Here is a 22,620-nt window from a genome sequence, read left to right on the forward strand (position 1 = left end):
CTGCTCAGAGAACTTCATATCTGCCTGCACAACCACCCCCAGGTCCCTTTCATTCTCTACCACTGTCAGTGCAGTACCACAGAGTTCATACATTGCTCTGGGTTTGCTGTTTCCCATATGTAGTACTTTACATTTGTCAATGTTAAACTTCATTTGCCACCTCTCAGCCCATCTGCTCAACCTTTCCAAATCCTGTTGCAGCAGCATAGTGTCAGTAGTGTCCTTGACAACCCTGCCAACCTTCGTATCGTCTGCAAACTTGGACATTAAGCCTGATATACCATCATCAATATCATTTATAAATACAGAAAACAATAAAGGACCCAATACTGAACCCTGAGGGACTCCACTAATAACATTAGTCCACGATGAGCAGTGTCCATTGATTACCACTCTCTGTCTTTTCCCCCTCAACCACCCCTTTATCCATAGCAGCAATTTGCCTCCAATGCCACACTGCTCCAATCTGTGCAGCAGTCTTCCATGTGCAACAGTATCAAAAGCCTTTCTAAGATCCAAGTATATAATATCAAAGTTATTCCCTGCATCCAGTTCTTTTGTGACTGCATCATAGTATCCAATCAGATTGGTCAGGCAAGACTTCCCCTTAACAAAACCATGCTGTGTCCTAGCTATAACTGAAGTCTTGTCTAGATGATCCTGCAGTGCTTCTTTAACCAGTGACTCCATTAATTTTCCGGGAACAGAAGTTAAACTCAGGTCTATAATTACTTGTGTCAGCCTTTGATCCTCCTTTGTGAATTGGGGTCACATTTGCACATCTCCAGTCCATGGGTACCTCCCCTGAGTCCAAGGAAGCTCTCATAATTATGGCTAAGGGTTTGCTTACTTCCTTTGCTGCCTCCTTTAATATAACTGGATAGATCCCATCCACCCCAGGTGCCTTTCTTGTGTTTATCTTCAACAATTTCTCCTCCACTTTGCTCTCAGTTATTACAAGATTCTCTAGCTTACTGCTAGAGTTGAATACACCTCTGGCATTCCCCTCACTGAATAACTCCTCATGTGTGAATGTTGATGCAAAATATTCCTTTAGTTTGTTAGCTACCTGTGCAGGGTCATCAACAGTTGACCCATCGATATCAAGTGGACCAATCTGATTCATCCCATTCCTTCTAGAGTTTACATAAGTAAAGAACTCGTTGCTGTTTTTCTTCGCATCCCTTGCCAAGGATCTCTCGTAATCTGCCGTCGCCTGCCTAACCTCCATTGTAACTTGGTTACAGATCAACTTGTATCTATCATAGGCGTCTGTGTCACGTGTTAATTTGTATGTATTCCATGCATTTTTCTTCTCTGCCATATGCCTCATTAGTTCATCTGACATCCATTTAGGCCTAAACCTTGAACAATATTTCTTAGTTGGTATGTAAAGCCTACTAGCTTCCAAGATAAGTTCTTTGAATGCTTCCCATTTTGAATTTGCTGTTGGCAATATCATCAGTTGATCCCACTGTATAGAATTTAAATACTGTCTCAGTCCATTGTAGTCACCTTTACGAAAGCAATACCCCTTCCCTTTACCCCTAATTGTAGTTACCTCTTTGAGTAATTCCCACTTCAGAACACTGTGATCACTGCCACCTAGTGGTTCATTTATCTGTAGATTCTTAATGCATGAAGAACCACTACTGATAATCAAATCAAGAGTATTACTCCCTCTAGTTGCCTCCCGAACATGCTGATGTAGAAGACAATCATCCATTAAATCCACAAATATAGAATTTAACCGTATAGAATTTAAATACTGTCTCAGACTACCATAGTCACCTTTCCAAAAGCAAAAACCCTTTCCCTTTACCCGTGATGGTAATTACCTCTTTGAGTAAATCCCACTTCAGCACACTGTGATCACTGCCACTTAGTGGTTCCTTTATTTACAGATTCTTGATGCATGAAGAATGACTACTGATAATCATCAGATGAATATTACTCTCTCTCTCTAGTTGCCTCCCGAACATGCTGCTGTAGAAGACAATCATCCATTAAATCTACAAAAGCCTTGCTAGTGTGTGAGTGACCAGCCCCCAAATTCCAATCAATATCTGGGAAATTAAAATCCCCCATTATAAGACTCTCTGATTTACTGGCCCACTATTTCTTCGAACAGTTTCTTATTATACTCATTAGAGTCATTAGGGCTATAGCACACTCCTAATAGAGCAAGCTTATCTGTGAAAAGATCTAAACCTCCCAAGGACTTCCTAATTCATTTCACAAATATACGTGGCCTCAATTCTAATCTCAACGATGTCCATTTCCACTTGCAGTCTGCCAAACCCCACGTACTTTTTCTGACAGAATCTCAGTTATCGGCTGATTCATCTACTGCTCATCTCAGATGCCCAAATTATTCGCTGTATGATTCCTTTCGCCTCAAAGGTGGTACTTGTGCATATGTCCGTTCTGATATTCCCTGTCAGAGACTTGGCAATTTGGAATCTCCTCTATTTGATCTTCTCTGGCTTAAAATCTCTCTACCTCATTGTGTCAAATTCATCTGTTGTCTCTACCGTTCTCCCAACTCCACTAATCACTTGGAGCTCTTTGATTTCCTCTCTTTGCAACTTGACTTCCTCTCTTTGCAACTTGACTTTCTCCAGTCCACTTTCCTAACAGTGAAGTAATTTTCCTTGGTGATTTTAATGTTCACAACTCCAGCTGGCTTCCGTTTTCTAGTCACACCGACCGAGCAGGTCGAGATGCTGAGGCTTTTGCAATTACTAATGACCTAATTGCTTTTGCAATTACTAACAACCTCAATTGCAAAAGCCTCAGCTTGATCTTTTTCTCACAAACAACCCTTCTAAGTACACGGTCGAAGTGAGAGGTCCTTTAGACACTTCAGATCACAACTTGGTGATTGTCTCTTCTCCAATGGAACCTTTATCTCATGGCTATGGCCAACCACGTGTTGTTTGGCATTACAAGTATGCAAAATGGGATGACACGCGAGACTTCTTTTCTTCTTTTCCTTGGTCGGATTACTGTTTCAAAACTTCTGATGTCAACATTTGCTCAGATCTTGTCAGTGAAATTATTCTTGAGGAATGGAATCCTTTATCCCACACTCCACTTTAAAATCTCGTCCTTTATCTAAACCTTGGTTTTCCAATAAATGTGCTAAGGCTGTCCAAGAGAAGAATGTTGCATATCGTAATTGGCTTGTTTCTAATTCTTCAGTTTCATTTTCTGCCTACACCAAAGCTCGCAACAGTTGTAAAGCAGTTATTAACCAGTCCAAACTAGAGTTTGAACAGGCTAAGAGTAGAAAACTTGCTTCTTGGCCTAATGGTAGCCGAGCATTCTGGTCTCTTGCCAAAGCTATTGGCCGCAACTTTTGCCCATCTTTGCTCCCACCTCTGTCCAAACCAGATGGTTCTGTTGCCACTTCAGCCAAGGATAAAGCTGACCTGCTAGCATCCCATTTTTCTTCCAGCTCATGTATTAATGATCTTGGTAAAACACCTCCCACCATTCCCAACATGCTCCATTCAATGCCTCCTGTGGTCTTCCGTCTAAAGGATATCAGAAGGATTTTGATGAATCTTGATGCTAAGAAAGCTCCAGGTCCTGGAGCTTTCAAAATCCTTCTGATATCCTTTGCTGCCTTTTTTCACTTTCTTATTCCAAAGGTGTTTTTCCTTCTGCTTGGAAATTTGCTCATATCCAGCCAGTTCCTAAAAAGGGTGACAAATCCCTCCCATCCAATTATCGTCCCATTGCAATTACTTCTACTCTTTCTAAAGTAATGGAGAAATCAATTAACCGCCAACTCTTAAACTACCTAGAAACCTTCCGTCCGATCAACGATCACCAGTATGGATTCCTTTGTATCAACTGAAAATTTAGACATTAACTCTGATATACCTTCATCAATATCACTGATAAATAAAGAAAACAACAATGAACCCAACTGGGGGATTCCGCTAATAACATCAGTACACGAGGAGCAGTGTCCATTGAGCGCGCTCTCTCTCTCTCTCTCAGAGTAACTTGGGAATTTTTTTTTGGCATAAGCCTCAGGCTTCCTTGCACCATACAGCTAATAATCGTAGTATCCAATCAAATTTGTTCAAACAAGACTTCCCCTTAACAAACCAATGCTGTGTCTGAACTATAACTGCAGTCTTGTCTAGATGATCCTTGCACTGGTTCTTTAACCAGTGACTCCATTGTTTTTCCTGGAACAGAAGTTAAACTAACCCTTATATAATGGACATGGGATAGTATTAGATACACCATCTGAAGTTGTTGATGAAGTCAACAGTTACACTGCATCAATATTTACAGAAGAAAAATCCTTCAGGTCAATGAGAAATTCTGGGAATGAAGTTGAAAAAAAAAATGTAATTAATGATGTTGAAATTTCACACATTTATTTAATTAAAAAACTTGAGCTTACAGGGCAGAAAGGTTCGTGGGGTTGATAGCATTTACCCTATAATCCTTAAGGAAGGTGGCAAGTGAGTGCATTGAACCATTGAGGCTAATTATGAGAGCATCACTGGACTCAGGTGTGATTCCACTGGATTGGAAAAGTGCCAATGCATCTCCAATACATAAGGGCAGTTTTAAGAGTGAAGTGAGAAATTACCGGCTGGTTAGTCTAACTTTAGTAGTAGGGAAAATCATGGAGAGTGGAATGATCAAGGGTGGAATTCAGGATCACCTAGATAGAAATGAATTTCAGAAGTGTGAGCATGGTTTTGTAAAGGGAAAATCATGTTTAATATATGGTTAGCGATTTTAATTAGGGTCACTCAAGAGCTGGACTTGGCGAATAATTTCGAAGTCATTTATTTGGATTTCAGCAAAGCATATGACTCAGTCCCACATGAGCAGTTACTTTATAGGCTGGACCAGGTTGAAATCACAGGGAAAATCCTTAGATGGATAGGAGGGTGGCTTTGGGGCAGGAGGCAGAGGGTTGCGATAAATGATTATTCCTCAGATTGGGTTGATGTAAGAAGTGGTGTTCCCCAAAGATCAGTATTAGGACCATTGTTGTTTTTATTTTCATAAATGACATCTATGAAGGGATAGAGGGTGCGATGTTTAAATTTGCAGATGATGTAAAGATCTGCAGAGTAGTTAATGATTGCCGCCAAGCAGAGCTTCTTCAGAATGACCTAGATGGGTCATTCTGATAGGTCATTAAACAAGTACAGGTCAATGCTGGAAAAAAGTTGCGAGTTACGGTTAAATTTGTAAGTGTCTGCAATTCTACCCAGACACGATAGGAGGGACTATATGATGAGAGCCTTGTCAATCAATTCGGCTCTGAAGACATTGTGCAAGGCTCAAGGGGTGGAATTTTTTTTCACCGTGGTCTGTGCTCCTAACAGGGGAGACTGCTTCTACAGGGATAGGCTACACTTAAATAGAAAGGAGCAAGAATATTTGATGATGCTATCGAGGCAATGTTAGGTGGGTCGGAAAACTTCTAGATTGGGGGGGGATTCGCAGACTAAAGCCGCAGGCAGAAGCGAAAGCGATTCTTGCACTGCTTCTATTGTAATGAGAAGCAGCCTAGAGAGCAAGTTGCTGGAGACTTCAAGAGCTGCTGGGAGTCATCATGGAACAAGTAAATACATGGGCTGTGTTAGGGTAACTAAGAGTAAGAATAAGTGCATGAATACTTGCATGTAAACTAATGCTAGAAGTATAGTAAATAAAGTTGATGAATTTGAAGTGCTAATCAAGACATCAAAGGCAAATCTTGTTCAGATATCAGAGACATGGTGTCACATAGATATAAGCAGTGCAGAATTGCAATTTGGAGAGTACAATGTGTACAGAAGGGAGGAGGGGTTATGCTGTTAGTTTAGAAACAAAATCTAAGGAAGTGCATCCAGTTGACATGGGTTGACAGTGCAAAGTTGACTCTGTTTGGTGTTACATAAACACTGGAAAGGGGAAAATGGGAGTAGGGGTATGTTATAGGCCTAATGACTCTGATGAGTACAATGAGCAGTTGTGTAGCGAAATAGAATGGGCCAGTAGATCAGAATGTCTTGTAATGGGGATTTTAACCTTTCCAGATATTGACTGGAACTTGTGGATTGGTCACTCACACGCTAGCAAGACTTTTGTGGATTTATTGGAGGATTGTTTCTACAGCAACATGTTCGAGGGGCAATCAGAGGGAGTAATATTCGTGATCTAATTGTCAGCATTGATTATTCATGCATTAAGAATTTGCAGATAAATGAGCCACTAGGTGACAGTGATCACAGTGTACCAATGTGGGATTTACTTAAAGATGTAACTACCATCAAGGGTAAAGGGAAGGGTTTTTGTTTTCATAAAGGTGACTACAGTTGTCTCAGACAGTTCTTAAATTCTATACAGTGGGATCAGGAACTTAATCTTGGAGGCTACTAGGCTTTTCATACCAACTAAGAAATATTGTTCAAGGTTCAGGCCTAAATAGATGTTGGATGAATTATGAGGCTCATGGCAGAGAAGAAAAATGCATGGGTGGCATATAAATAATTAGGCGACACAGAAGCAAATGGCAGATATAAGCTAGTCTATAATCAAGTCACAAAGTTAGGCGGGCGAAGACAGATTAGGAGAAATCTTTGGCAAAGGATGCAAAGAAAAACACAAAGAGTTCTTTACTTATGTAAACTATAGAAGGAAGGGGATGAATCAGATTGGTCCACTTAACATAGATAATTCACTATTGATGATCCTGCTAAGTAACTGAAAAACTGAATGAGTATTTTGAATCTACATTCATACATGAGGAGTTATTCAAGGAGGGGAATGCCAGAAGCTTATCAAACTCAGGAAGCTAAGTGATTTTGTAATAAAGTAGAGGAGAAATTGTTGAAGCTAAACATAAAAAAAAAAGGTACCTGGGGCAGATGGGATCTATCCAGTTATAATGAAGGAGGCACCAAGGGAAGTAAGCAAACCCTCAGCCATAATTATGAGAGCATTCTTAGAGTCAGGGGAGGTCCCCATGGCCTGGAGATGTGCAAATGTATCTCCAATTCACAAAGTGGGTTCAAAGGGTGACAATTATAGACCTGTTAGTTTAACTTCTATTCTGGGAAAATAATAGAGTCACTGGTTAAAGAGGTGATACAAGATCACCTAGACAAGACAGCAGTAATAGCTCAGACAGCATGGGTTTGTTAAGGGAAAGTCTTGTCTGGCCAATTTGATTGGATACTAAGTGTGGTCACAAAGGAACTGGACGCAAAAAATAATTTTGATATCGTATAGTTGGATTTCAGGAAAGCTTTTGATACTATTGCACATGGAAGACTGCTGTACAAATTTGGAGTGGTATGGCATTAAGGGCAAGTTACTGCAATGGATAAAGGGATGGTGGAGTGGGAGACGGCAGAGAGTGGTAATAAATGGACACTGCTCTACATGGACTAATGTTATTAGTGGAGTCCCCAGGCTTCTGTGCTATGCCAATTGTTGTTTTGCGTATTTATCAATGGTATCGATGAAGGTATATTGAGTTTATTGACCAAGTTTGCAGATGATACAAAGGTTAGCAGGGTTGTCAATGACACTAAAGACAGTATGCTACTGCAAGAGGATCTAGAAAAGTTAGGCAGCGGGCTAGAAGTGGCAACTGAAGTTTAACATTGACAAATGTTAAACTTCAGTTGCCACTTCTCAGCAAAGTACTGCATGTGGGTAGCAGTAACCCAAGAGAAATATACCAACTGTGTGGTTCTACACTCAGGGAAGTGGAAAGTGAAGGTTTCTTGGGGGTAATTGTGCAGTCAAATATGAAGTTTGCTGAGCAGTGCAGTCGGGCTGCCAGGGCAGGTCATGGAGTCTTGTCAATGATATATAGGAATTTTGCTAGCAGGGACAGGGAGGTGATTATCCCATTGTACAAGGCAATGGTCAGGCCACACCTAGAGTACTGTGTACAGGTCTGGAGGCCTCATTTTAGGAAGGATGTACAGTTGCTAAAACGAGTACAAAGAAGGGCAACAAGATTGGCGAGAGGAACAAAGGGGTGCACTTACGAAGAAAGGCTGAAAGTTGCCGCATCTGGAGACAAGGCACCTGCAAGGTGATCTGATTGAGGTGTATAAGGTCTTGAATGGTTTGAAAAGGCTCAATTATGAAATTCTGATGGGATACTTCTGCTTGCTCAGATTAAGAACCTGAGGATGGATAGATTCAAATTGAGGAAAGAAAGTTGTAGAATAGTTTTGGGGAAGCTTGCCTTTGACCAGTGGGTAGTTGATTGCTGGAACAGACTTCCATCTGTTGTGGAAGTTTTTATTTATTTTTTTATTATTATTAATTTGTTTTTATTCTTATTTTATATATTTTTTGTTATTTTATAATTATTTTATTTTTTTGGCTGGCACAGCATAAGCCATAGGCTTTCTTGCACTGTGTGGCCATTTCTAATAATAGGTTCTAGAGATTACATAATTAAAGAACTTGCTGTTTTTCTTTGCATCCTTTGCCAAAGATTATTTCTTGTAATCAGCCTTCGCTTGCTTAACTCTCCTTTGTGACCTGATTACAGACTAACATATATCTACCTTAGGCTTTGTATCGCCTGATAATATTTATGCATCCTATACATTTCTGCATGGGATGCATCTGTATACATACAAGCATAATGGTCATGATGTGAAATAAAATATAGTAAAAATCCAATTATTCTTCACATAAATAATGTATCATGTATTTTAAAACAATTTCAATTATGAAATAAGCATGTTTTCTTTATTTATCATACACCTTGTCTACTGCATGCCAGTTGTTTTTCTGATTATGCCCACTGATACAATGCCAAGACATCATCAAGGTATCTCATTCAGGAATATGTTGAAACATTTTGCAGCTTAAGGTCAAGTAAAAACAATCTGGTCCATTGTTGCCAATGGACCAGATGGTTTTTACTTTTTTATTCAGTTCCTGTTATTAATTAATTTATTAATTAATAACCGAAACTTAAACTATTAATTATCGCACACTTTATGCATTTTAAAAAAATTCAAATTTTGTGTTTTATTATAGTTTCACTAACCTACCACTTTTTTTCAGAATATATTTCATGCAAAAAAAAACAGGAGGTAAGTTTAAAAATCCCTGCTCTATGAAGCAGGGATTATCAAATTGATTATATATAAATTAATTAATGTTTTAGTATTAGGAGTGACAAATGATGCAAGAAAGCAAGCTTATAAAGCATCAGCCACAAAAAAAAAAAAAAAAAAGAAAGAAAGAAAGAAAAACTTCCCACATCACCTGTCCATCCCCTCCATTAGTTAGTGTAGTTCTTCCTTCAATTCCACAACAATGGATGGAAGTTTGTTCCAAGAATCAATCACCTGGTGGCTGAAGGCTGGTCGGTTTGGATTTTTAGGATGCATAAACAACTACACTTATAATGCAGCACATCACAAGTGGCTGAAGGCAAATTTCCACACGTCAATGCTGCACCCATCCTTCCTCATTTGAATTTATGCCTCGTCATGTATGTAATCTGAGTTAGAGGGCGAATGCCATCAGCACTGAGCTTGTTCAAACCATTCAAAGCCTTAAACACTTCGATTTACAGAAATTAAGCCTTTCTTGGTAAGCCCCTTTCATCCCTTTCTCTGCACCCATTCCAGCAGTTCTCCATCCTTGTTAACATGAGGCCAGTATAAATGGATTTCCGTCTAGATGATTCTGCATTATTTTCTCTGGAACAGAAGTTAAACTTACAAGTCAGTAATTACTCATGTCACCTTTGGATCCCATCTGTGCATTGGGGATACATTTGTGCATCTTCAGTCCACAGGGACCTCCCCTGAATCTAAAGATGCTCTCAATTATGGCTAATGGTTTGCTTACCTCCCTTAATATAATTGGATAGTTCCCATCCACCCCAAGTGCTTTTTTTTTTTTTTTATGTTTAACTTCAATTTCTTTTCCACTTTCCTCTCAGTTATCATAAATTCATTTCGCTCCCTGTTAGATTTTGATAATCTTCTGCTATCTCCTTCCCTAAAGAATTCCTCACATGTGAATGTAGATGTGAAATACCTATTATACCTATTCTGTTTGTCAGAAAACTGAGCAGGATCATTAAAAGTTAAATCAGAGCTTGCCAAAACTGTTGATAATTACCCCCTGGGGGATCAATCATCTTGAAAAATGGGTCAATACATGCCCATGAGATTAACTGGGGTTAAACGGCAAATTATATAATAATAATAGAGAATATAATAATAACTATGAACATTGGACTTGTTAAAATGGCCGTTCCAGTAAACAGCCATTTCTTGCGATACACATTCATGGCACTGCTAGTAACAACAATTAATGGCTGCCAATAATTCAATCCTGATAAATGGGAGCTTTGTTCCAAGAGTCCCAAGATTTGGAAAGGATTTTAAGGTTTTTTTAGTATCTTGGTACCTAAGAATCTGATTACATTGTGCTTTCCAGTAATTTGTTTGCTATTCGTTCCTTTATTAGGGGTGCACAAGAAAGATAAATGAGTTTGGTGTTGTTCCTGTCTGCCTGAGAGGACTGGGGATCACTGAATTTTCCTTCTGTATTTTTGATAGTTCTGTTTATGAGAGTGCTGTAATCTTCCATAAACTAAAACATAATCTTCCATAAACTAAAACCAACAATCAATCTAGAGCCCTCAATGATCTTTGATTATATTAAGCCAAAAAACATTTATTTCTGCCAGAGAAGTAAAATCACTTTGTGGTTCATAAACATCCTCTGAACCTGTATCAGCCATATCCCAGGTCCTGAAACTGGAAATATGGCCATGAGACATGATCTCAATTGACATTAAATGTGTTCATATGTATTACAGTCCAGGAAGCAAAAAAAGGTGCTTTACAATCTCTCTGAATCAAACAGCCATGGATGATACAACCATCATTTGAAGAGACTTGATTTTCTTCTTAAAAATATTCAGCTACAGCGGTCCTAGCAAGATTAAGAATCACCTTTTCCAATGAAAAATCAGAATCTTATGATTTATGAAATAAAATGCAGGGATTGTGGTAGGTGTAATGTTATTGAATTAGCATGTATAATAGAGGATCATTTGGGGGGAAAATGTGAAAGCTGCAGAGACAGCCAATTATGGAGGGTCGGTTATAGCTAAGCATTTTTGGAAAGAAAACCATCCAGTACCCACAAATAATGCAACCATCACTGATGGGTTCACATAAATAGTGGCAATTAAAATGGTTAAAGAGTATGAAGTTCGTATTACACAAGGTAGGCAGTATCAAAAATACACAAAGGTAATCAGTTTCATCCTAGCCATGAGACTGGGTCTTTAGGTTTTCCATTTTCATTTCCAGTGGATCATGGGAGGAGGAGGAGGAGGATGACTTCATACACATCAAAAATTCATCCTCCTCCTCCCACAATCCTTTGGCTGTAGGAAACATGGCACGACCCCATTTCATCTCTAGTATTTATTGGCACTGTATTATTTTCTAGAAGAAATATGCTACTCAGAAGAAAGAAGGCACCTTTGAAGTTACACTTTAGTTTTATTTATCATTTAATATGATGATTCTATGATGAGAGCCTTGTCGATCAATTCAGACCTGGAAAGATTGTGCAAGGCTCAAGGGGTAGAATTTTTTTCAGCCTGGACTGTACTTGTTAACAGGAGAGATTGCTTCTACAGGAATGGGATACACTTAAATAGAAAGGGTGCAAGAATATTTGCTGATGCTATCGAGGCAGTGTTAGGTGGGTCGGAAAACTGCTAGCTTGGGGGGAGACAAAGACCAATAGATTGACAGTAGCCACTGGCAGAGGTGAAAGAGATTCTTGCACTGCTTCTATTACAATGAGCAGAAGCCTGAAAAACAAGATGCATGATAATTCAGAGACTGCTGGGAGCCATTGCGGTACAAGTAAACACACGGGTTGTGTTAGGGTAGCTAAGAATAGAAACAGGTGCAGGTATACTTGCGTGTACGCCAATGCTAGGAGTTTAGTAAATAAATTTGATGAATTTGAGGTATTGCTCAAAACATCAAAGGCAGATATTGTTGGGATATCAGAGACGTGGTGTCACACAGATATAAGGGATGAAGAACTGGAATTTGGGGAGTACAACGTCTACAGAAAGGATAGACAGGATAGGAAGGGGGGAGGGGTTATGCTATTAGTTAAGAAACACATAAAAACCAAGGAAGTGAAGCCAGTCGACATCGCTGGACAGTGCAGTGTTGAGTCAGTTTGGTGTGACATAAGCATTGGGAGATCAAAATTGAAAGTAGGAGTGTGCTATAGGCCTAATGACTCTGATGAGTATAATAAGAAACTGCACAGGGAAATAGAGTGGGCCAGTAAATCAGAGAGTCTTATAATGGGAGATTTTAATTTCCCAGATATTGACTGGAATTTGGGGGCTGCTCACTCACACACTAGCAGGGCTTTTGTGGATTTATTGGATGATTGTTTTCTACATCAGCATGTTCGGGAGGCAACTAGAGGGAGTAATACTCTTGATTTGATTATCAGCAGTGATTCTTCATGCATTAAGAATCTGCAGATAAATGAACCACTAGGTGGCAGTGATCACAGTGTGCTGAAGTGGGATTTACTCAAAGAGGTAACTACCATTAGGGGTAAAGGGAAGGGTTATTGCTTCCGTAAAGGCGACAACGATGGACTGAGACAGTATTTAAATTCTATACAGTGGGACCAACTGATGATGTTACCAACAGCAAATTCAAAATGGGAAGCATTCAAAGAACTTATCTTGGAAGCTACTAGGCTTTACATACCAACTAAGAAATATTGTTCAAGGTTTAGGCCTAAATGGATGTCAGATGAACTAATGAGGCATATGGCAGAGAAGAAAAATGCATGGGATACTTACAAATTAACACATGACACAGAAGCCTATGATAGATACAAGTTGATATGCAACCAAGTTACAAAGGAGGTTAGCCAGGCGAAGGCAGATTACGAGAAATCATTGGCAAGGGATACAAAGAAAAACAGCAAAGAGTTCTTTACTTATGTAAACTCTAGAAGGAAGGGGATGAATCAGATTGGTCCACTTGATATTGATGGGTCAACTGTTGATGATCCTGCTCAGGTAGCTAACAAACTAAATGAATATTTTGCATCGACATTCACACATGAGGAGTTATTCAGTGAGGGGAATGCCAGAGGTGTATTCAACTCGAGCAGTAAGCTACAGAATCTTGAAATAACTGGGAGTAAAGTGGAAGAGAAATTGTTGAAGATAAACACAAGAAAGGCACCCGGGGTGGATGGGATCTATCCAGTTATATTAAAGGAGGCAGCAAAGGCAGTAAGCAAACCCTTAGCCATAATTATGAGAGCTTCCTTGGATTCAGGGGAGGTACCCATAGACTGGAAATGTGCAAATGTGACCCCAATTCACAAAGGAGGATCAAAGGCTGACACAAGTAATTATAGACCTGTGAGCTTAACTTCTGTTCCAGGAAAATTAATGGAGGCACTGGTTAAAGAAGCACTGCAGGATCATTTAGACAAGACTTCAGTTATAGCTCGGACACAGCATGGTTTTGTTAAGGGGAAGCCTTGCCTGACCAATTTGATTGGATACTATGATGCAGTCACAAAAGAACTAGATGCAGGGAATAACTTTGATATTATATACTTGGATCTTAGAAAGGCTTTTGATACTGTGGCACATGGAAGATTGCTACACAAATTGGAGCAGTGTGACATTGGAGGCAAATTGCTGCTATGGATAAAGGGGTGGTTGAGGGGGAGAAGAGAGTGGTAATCAATGGACACTGCTCATCGTGGACTAATGTTATTAGTGGAGTCCCTCAGGGCTCAGTGTTGGGTCCATTATTGTTTTCTGTATTTATAAATGATATTGATGATGGTATATCAAGCTTAATATCCAAGTTTGCAGATGATACAAAGGTTGGCAGGGTTGTCAAGGACACTACTGACACTATGCTGCTGCAACAGGATCTGGAAAGGTTGAGCAGATGGGCTGAGAGGTGGCAAATGAAGTTTAACATTGACAAATGTAAAGTACTACACATGGGAAACAGCAACCCCAGAGCAATGTATCAACTCTGTGGTACTACACTGACAGTGGTAGAGAATGAAAGGGACTTGGGGGGTGGTTGTGCAGGCAGATATGAAGTTCTCTGAGAAGTGCAGACGGGCTGCAAGAGTAGCTCATGGAGTATTGTCAATGATATACAGGAATTTTTTCAGCAGGGATAAGGAGGTGATTATTCCCTTGTATAAGGCAATGGTCAGGCCACACCTAGAGTACTGTATACAGGTATGGAGGCCTCATTTCAAGAAGGATGTAGAGCTGCTGGAACGAGTACAGAGAAGGGCAACAAGATTAGTGAATGGAACAAAGGGGTGCTCTTACGAAGAAAGGCTTAAGTTTTGCAAATTACTGTGTCTGGAGACTAGGCACCAGCAAGGTGATCTGATAGAGGTGTATAAAGCCTTGAATGGTTTGAGCATGCTCAATGCTGATGGGATTCTTCCTCTAGCTCAGAATAATCACCTGAGAGGGCATAAATTCAAATTGAGGAAAGACAGATGTAGGATAGACGTGCGGAAATTTGCCTTTAGCCAGCGGGTGGTTGGTTGGTGGAACAGACTTCCATCCCTTGTCGTGGAGGTTGATAGCCTAAATAAGTTTAAGGCTCAGCTGAACAGGTATTTTGAACGAACAGAGGGGTGAAGTGGATTTTTTTTTTTCTCCTTTGGCTGATGCTGCATAAGCTTGCTTTCTTGCATCAAATGCCTCTACTAATGCTAATCTTATTGCTTTTATCATGTTTTTTTTATTCTAATTATATGAAAATTTTCTTGTAAATAATTTTTATACAGTTTCAATTAATTATTTTGATTTTAAAATAGCCATCTATATTATTGAGTTAGGTGTACAGCTGCACATCACTGAGGATTTTATTCTGAAACTGTGGGGCATTATGAAAGATTTTAATTTTTTTTTTATTTCACAAAAATTATTCAGTGATCATTAACATGGCCCATATTACATTTTACTGTAGATTCCAGTGCATAAATCAAACTTCTTTTTCTTTTGCCTTGGAATTACCTGCTTAGTCATATATTTGATGTATAAAGTTGACTCCCTTTATACTCATCTTTCACATCTCACATAGGGATTACAGTAAAATCTACATCAGAAACTCTCATGTATACTTTATAATTGGGTATTTTTGTTCTTTTAAAAGTTTACAATTATGGCATTTTATTATATTGCACAGTGAACAGAATAAAATAAGTGTACACAGCACTCTGTCTGAGATTAACTTATTGCAATCCTGAATGTTAGAAAGTTACAAAACTAAAATAGGCATAGATGATTGTGTGACACCATTGCTGTTACTGGGACTGCATACAGGGTGTGTCAATTAAACCACACTGGCATTAAAACACACCTTGCTTATTTTTACGTATAGCCTATTTATCATCTGCATCTTTTAAATCATATTTGAGCTGAAATTTTTGAATTTGATATAGAAATAAGAATAAGTATTACAGCCCAGATTTTACAATTTCAAAATAAAAAATTTGCCTGATTATAACTGTTATTTTTCCCCCAATGAAAAAGTTATTCCCATCCTTTGGATTAGTCAAAACATGATCTCTGTACTTCTGAAATGATCCGAAACCAAATTTTATTTGGAGGAGGCAAAAAAAAAAAAAAAAAAAGAGCAAAAGAAACAATAGATATGTGAACTAAGAGACCTTCATATCAGACTGCCAATTACCCCCAGGTCTTTATCATTCTGAACTTTCCAAGTGTGGTATCACACAGTTGGCATATTAATCTGGGATTAATCCCCCCCATATGAATAATACTGTTAGATATTAAATATTAGGGTGTGTTCAAGGGGTGGTAACATGCATTCCATAACCTCTCCTACCCAAATGTCAACCTCACCTTCTCGGGGAAAACTGACCAGGAATAATCACCTCCTTATCCCTGCTAGAAAAATTCCTATATATCATTGACAAGACACCATGAGGACCAGATTTAATGTCACTAGAACAGCTGAAAGCAAAAGCATGAGCTACTCTTGCAGCCCGTCTGCACTGCTCAGAGAACTTCATATCTGCCTGCACAATTACCCCCAGGTCCTTTTCATTATCTACCACCGTCAGTGTAGTAGCACAGAGTTGATACGTTGCTCTGAAGTTGCTGTTTCCCATATGTAGTACTTTACATTTTCAATGTTAAACTTCATTTGCCACCTCTCAGCCCATCTGCTCAACCTTTCCAGATCCTGTTGCAGCAGCATAGCATCAGTAATGTCCTTAACAACCCTGCCAACCTTTGTATCGTCTGCAAATTTGGACATTACACTGATATCCCATCATCAATATCATTTATAAATACAGAAAACAATAATGGACCCAACGCTGAACCCTGAGAGACTCCACTAATAACATTAGTCCACGATGAGCAGTGTCCATTGATTACCACTCTGTCTTCTCCCCCTCAACCATCCCTTTATCCATAGCAGCAATTTGCCTCCAATGCCACACTGCTCCAATTTGTGCAGCAGTAAAAAAAACCTTTCTAAGGTCCAAATATATAATACCAAAGTTATTCCCTGCATCCAGTTCTTTTGTGACTGCATCATAGTATCCAATTAAATTGGTCAGGCAAGACTTCCCCTTAACAAAACCATGCAGGTTAAACCCTTCAGAATCATTTCAACTGGTCGCAAAGTTTCACATAGCAATTCAAGTGTCTTCCAGTCATCGTCAGACAACTTCAGTTGACAGTACTGCACATAGAGCATTTGGAATGCAATTTTTCAATTTCAAAAATCTCTCAATCATATAGAATGTGCTATCCCATCTAGTCTTGCAATCTAATGTAAGTTTATATTCTTTCCCATTAAATTTGGTAATATGTCATTTTTGGTAGGCGATTTTCGAAAAAGCTAGCAAAATTTCTGACTTTGTTAATAGTTTGTGTAATATTGGCCATTGGATTGAAGAAATAAATGAGCTCATCAGTAAAGTCGGTTTGATAAAGCATGCCTTGCTGTCTTTCTTCAACTTCTTCATTATTTTCATTTTCTTCATTGTCTTTGGGAGACTCAGACTGTGGCACCATAATTGATTGATTTTTCATAAAGTACATCTATAACTGACAGATGTATACAATGGGCTATACAATGTTGACGATTAGGCATAATTTGCTTGCCAAACTTAATCATCATTGCTGCTCCATCGGTGGTGCAGGCAACAATATCCTCATCCAAGTTCAAACCAAATTCCTTCAAGTGTCCATTCACAATTTGCTGTTTTTCTGCTGTCAAGTGAACCGTTAATCTCAATAAGACCTAACGACCAATGATTGTCTTTTGAATGCACATTTATATTCATATACCTTTTATTTTGTATAGAAGTATATTAGTCTAGAGTCGATGAATACCGTGCACCCAAAACCAATGAATTTTTGAAATGCTGAATGAGTTCTTCTTTCTTAGTTTTATAATAATTCAGAACCATATTTTTAATTCCATTCACTGAGGCTGATGGTAATTTATAGTATTTATTTCTCTGAAGGTGAAGGCTTAATTGTATAAACTCACTCTTAGCAATTGAATTAAAAGAAAATCCATCTAAAGCAGCTAATTTTGAAATCTCTTCTTCCATAGATTTTTTAACGATAAGTTTTCTAATGTTCTTACCATTTTTACAGGAGGTTCACTGTCATCTTTTTTAATGTCAATCTGATGCATTTTCTTTAAATGCAACATCCAAGATGATGTAGATCCTCCAGACGACTTCATTATCTTCTGACATTTCGAACACTGTGCTTCATCTTTGCTTTTTCGAGAAAAATAATTCCATACATTTGATTTCGTCTTAGACATATTAAAAGTAATAAATATTACTTAGTAGGAATTTATATCAACGACAATTTTAAATAAAAATATTGAAGACAACAAAGGCACAATACTATGCATCACTCCCGCAAGCACTGAATGAAGAGTCTAAATGAGGCAAGTTTCAAAATTTTTACAAAAGAAATTTTTTTATTTATTTACTTGCAATTTTTTTCCCTCAATTAAATCTATTGTATTTTCAAAAATTATGTAAAAGCTAAATTTGGTGAAGCTGCTTTTTGGAGAACATTTAATAGGAATAAAGAAGCAAAAAACTTTCTACGATTGAAATTTGATCCAATATTCAGCGAATCTGTTTCTAGCGGGTAACCATCAATAAGGCGCGTTCCATAACTTGGCTGGCTAACAAGATGGATGGAATGGAGAAATCCTGATCATTTTCTTTTACGCTATCGCTCCGACTCACTCAGTCGTAAATGAGTACACCTGCATCGTGCCATGATACAGGTGGGAAGATAAAAAAGGTACCCTTCCTAGATTTGGGCCGCTTGCCCATGAGATTCTTATCTAAACATAAAATAAAATACAATACATGTTTAAAACATAAAGCAGTTGAATGATCCAGACAAACGAACAAACAAAAGAAAATGTGCATAACAAAAAACTATATTCGAGGGCTAACTAAGAAAATATTCAAATCCGGCTTTAGAAGCTCTGTTTCGGTTTTAACAACTCAATATGAAAACCGATTTAACTGGTTTTATAAAACCGGTTTGCAAGCCCTAGCTCCTACCATGATTGGCTTCAGTTCTGCAAGCTGCAGCAGCTCGAGCCATATCACTTGTGAGACGTGATTGAGGCTTTCAACAGAATCTGATAGAATCCTTCCTCTTGCTCTGACTACACATGTGAGGGACAAATTCAAATTAAGGATGGTTGCTGCATACATGCAGTAATTTGCCTTCAGCCAGCAGGTAGTTATATGTTAGAAGAAATTTCCATCACAGTGTTGTTGAAGTGAGCAATCTCAATAAGTTCACGGAGGCAGAATATAAAATATTAGAGGGGATGTACAGGTGATAAAGGTTTTTTTTTTTGCTACTGCTGTTGTATAAGCTTACCCTTTTGCTTCGTTGTCATTACTAATAAAGCTGCAGAAAAAAAAACACCGTGTAGTGCCAGGTAGGTAAGCTAAAGGAGTTGTAACTTGCCCTCTTACGATCAAAATACCGTGGATTATATTACTGCAGATGATTAAAGCTTGGTAATTCTCTGCAACACTGCTTTAAACCGCTTTAGAAAAACCAAGGAATGCCCTGGTTACACTTGCACAAGTGTGAGAGAGAGACACACACAGACTACTTTTTGTTTTGTTTTTTTTAACTTACATTGGTCAAATGGTGTCTGACTGATTCCATTTTTTTCTCTAACTGTAAAAGTTGTGAAGCAAATCATCCTACCATGTTCCTTCTCCCAATCTATTTTCTTCAAACCATAATGCCACAGCTTTTTTATTTACTAGAGTTATACAATTGAACTGCTTGCCCAGCATCTGAAAGATCCCACAAAAGAGAACTATCTGTCTTTTTTGGAATCAGTGGGGGTGGGAAGGGGAGCAGAGTACTATTCTAATAACCATAGTTCTCCCCAAAATTTCAACAACGATCGATGAGATAAATTATGAAAATCATAATTAACAAAAGACTGTTTTTAACAAAAAAATTAATCCTTTATAACAAACATTTGTGTGGTATCTTATTACCTGCATGCAAGCACTTTGGTTCCATTAAAGATTATGGCTCATAATGAGTTGACAAACCCAATGTGCAGTGGGGAAAGAATATTCCTCTGTAATCCCTGTTTAGACATTGAAAAATGTGAATAAATCAGAAATATGGTATATTTGAATGAAAGTTACCTTTTATTTTGTTTCTGATCAACAAACTATGTACAGTTTAGGAGATTTATCCCCTACATTCTTTTATGTTTCAAGTTTTTTTTGAGTGGAAATAAAAATGTTTATATACATAATTTGAATTAAATGGCTACATTGTATGCAATATTATAATGATTAGCATTAGCAGAGGCAAACAATGCAAGAAAGTAAGCTTATACAGCATTATCAAAAAAAAAAAAAAAAAACACTTCCCACTTCATCTATTCATTCCTTCCAAGTCTGTCCAGTTCTTCCTTGAATTTATTTAAGCTATCAACTTCTACAACAACGGATGAAAGTTTATTCCAGCAACCAACTACCTGCTGGCTAAAGGCAAACTTATGCACATCTATTCTGCAACCACCCTTAAGTCAATTTGAATTTGTACCCCCCCCCCTCACGTGTGGTCTGAGCAAGAGGCAGAATCCCTTCAGCACTGATGCTTGCTCAATCCATTAAAAACCTTAAACACCTCAATGAGATCAACTTGCTGGTGTGTAGTCTCCAGACACTGCAATCTGCAGAACTGATGCCTTTCTTGGTAAGAGCATCCCTTTGTTCCCCCTCACCAATCTTGTGGCCCTTCTCTGTACTTGTTCCAGCAGCTCCAGCTGCTTCCTGATATGAGGCCTCCAGACTTATTCAGTATTCAAGGTGCAGCCTGATGATTGACTTATACAATGAGATAATCGCCTCCTTATCCCTGCTAACAAAATTCCTGTATATCACTGACAAAACTCCATGAGATGTCCCAGCATCCTGTCTGCATTGTTCAGAGAACTTCATATCTGACTGCACAAATTACCCCCAGGTCTTTTTTAATTTTCTGCTACCCTAAGTGTAGTACCACACATTTAATATGTTACTCTGGGTTACTGCTACCCATACGCAGTACTTTGCATTTATCAATGTTAAACAATGATTTCTCTAAAGAGCATGCTTTAAATTTTCATTATATTAGTTAACTGCTTTGGTCAATGGCATTCCCCCCCCCCCCGCCAAGGATTGCCATGTTTCTTCACCTCAGCAGCAATCTTGTTTGGATGCGTTTTTTGTTTCTTGCATTTACTATTTTCAGTGATTTAAGTATTACAGTCAAAGTATAAATATAGTGCAAACACATCAGAAATACATAGCTATATCTGAATAAATCAGAATATTAGTAAAACGGCATCGTTTTAAGTTATATCTCATATTGTGAATATCTTCACAAAGCGTTGCCATGATATTGCACTACTTTGAATAAGTAACGCTTCACCTAAGGAGAAGACTAAAGTTACTTATTCTCAGATGGATACCACCACCCAGACTGCACCATTTCAGGGGTATTTGGCCCTTCTTCGGTGGGTGGGTGGGTTGGTTGGTACCGAGTGATGCAATGATGGCAAAACAGTTACGAAGTATAACTCCACAATATGAGAGATGTCTGATGGTGTATTATGCCCTAAACGCTTGAGTCAAAGTATTTAATTATATATTAATTAATTTTCGGATTTTTTTTTTTTTAACATCACTCTCCCTACCCACCAAAATTCATGCAGTTTAGTTCATTTCTAAGAAATGTTCTAAACCAAACATATTAGAAAGTAAATCATATACTTCATATTGGGTGTATTCCCCTAATTCTTTTATTTGTTGCAACGTAATATTATTACATTTCTAGAAACAAACAGACCAAAAATAACGGCTGGTGCGATTCATCTTTCATCAATTTGCTACCAGCTTACGCTTCTTACGTTAATCTATCGAAATTTTTTTCATGGCCTGGAGAAATCACTAAATATATTTTTTTAATTTACAAAATTATTCATAATTAATGGTTTACACAATACACTGCATTTATGTACTGGTCTTCATTATTGTGCAAATAACAACAATGCTAGCAAAGTAAAAAATAATAAAACTTTCTCCACTGGTATATAGAAACAAAAGACCAACAATTACACCCCCCCCTAACAATTTAGGTTAATATTGAAAGTGAACTCTTGGAACAGCTGAATTCGGTATTTCGTGGAATAGGGCAAGACCCATTTAAGACATAACGTATTCTACACTGAACAAATTAGAGGTATGATTTTATTACAACTTCCTCAAAAACAGTCTTTGTAAATGTACCGTGTTATTCATTTTGATTTATGTTTAATATCAAGAAGTTGAGTGGGATAGTTTTTTTCTTCCAGTACAAAACGATATATTATTATATTTGGGAGTACTTTAACAACACACAAGCATTATGAATCACAAAATAAAAAAAAATATAAACTACCTTTCCACAATGTCATAACCATTTTTAGCGAAAAAATATTCACTAATCACTAGCACCACCTGTACTTACGAAAACATCAAGGTCAATGACGTTCCGCGATAACGTTACTGCACTAAAAGAGAAATAGCATTGCAAAACACAAACATTGCACTTAAAAAGGTAAACTATGATATGCCGACATATATCACAACGGCCTGTAAAAACAACAACAACATAGCACTAGGTGGCACGAAATAATGCATTAAAATGATTATGATAAACTATTTACAATCGAGGACTATGTTCATATATTTTATAAAAACAGTGGATGAGGATTTGTCACCTCATTGGCTGCTTTTAATTCTGCATCAGAAAAAAAAGGGGTTAAAAAAAAAAAAGTGACTGATACTTGTACAGGTAATATGTTATTACCTACCCAGCCGTCCATTATCACTTTGTACTCATTCTCATTAAATAATTTGTTTAATGAGAATGAGTCGATGCAAGAAGAAAATCGTTTCTCTGCTACTGAAGTAAAAAACAACAAAATTTAATGAAAA

The 22,620-nt window shown here is 38.0% G+C and overlaps 1 protein-coding gene across 4 annotated transcripts in view; it reads right to left on the reverse strand.

Moving 5' to 3' along the window:
* Window positions 1-22,271, reverse strand: part of LOC150090423 (transmembrane protein 170A) — an 80,735-nt gene extending 58,464 nt beyond the window's left edge. For 2 of the 4 annotated variants that reach the window (XM_090369120.1, XM_090369116.1), the window contains exon 1: window positions 22,151-22,271. The gene's annotated coding sequence lies outside the window, so the exon portion shown is untranslated. Of the gene's footprint in view, window positions 1-22,081 lie in introns of all 4 variants that reach the window. The other 2 variants (XM_090369119.1, XM_090369118.1) reach the window with 1 other exon arrangement.
* Window positions 22,272-22,620: the final 349 nt, after the last annotated feature.

The sequence above is a fragment of the Mastigoproctus giganteus genome, chromosome 2 (genome assembly GCF_048544385.1).
Source record: "Mastigoproctus giganteus isolate SK-2022 chromosome 2, ASM4854438v1, whole genome shotgun sequence".
In the NCBI taxonomy this organism is placed as follows: Eukaryota; Metazoa; Arthropoda; class Arachnida; order Uropygi; family Thelyphonidae; genus Mastigoproctus; species Mastigoproctus giganteus.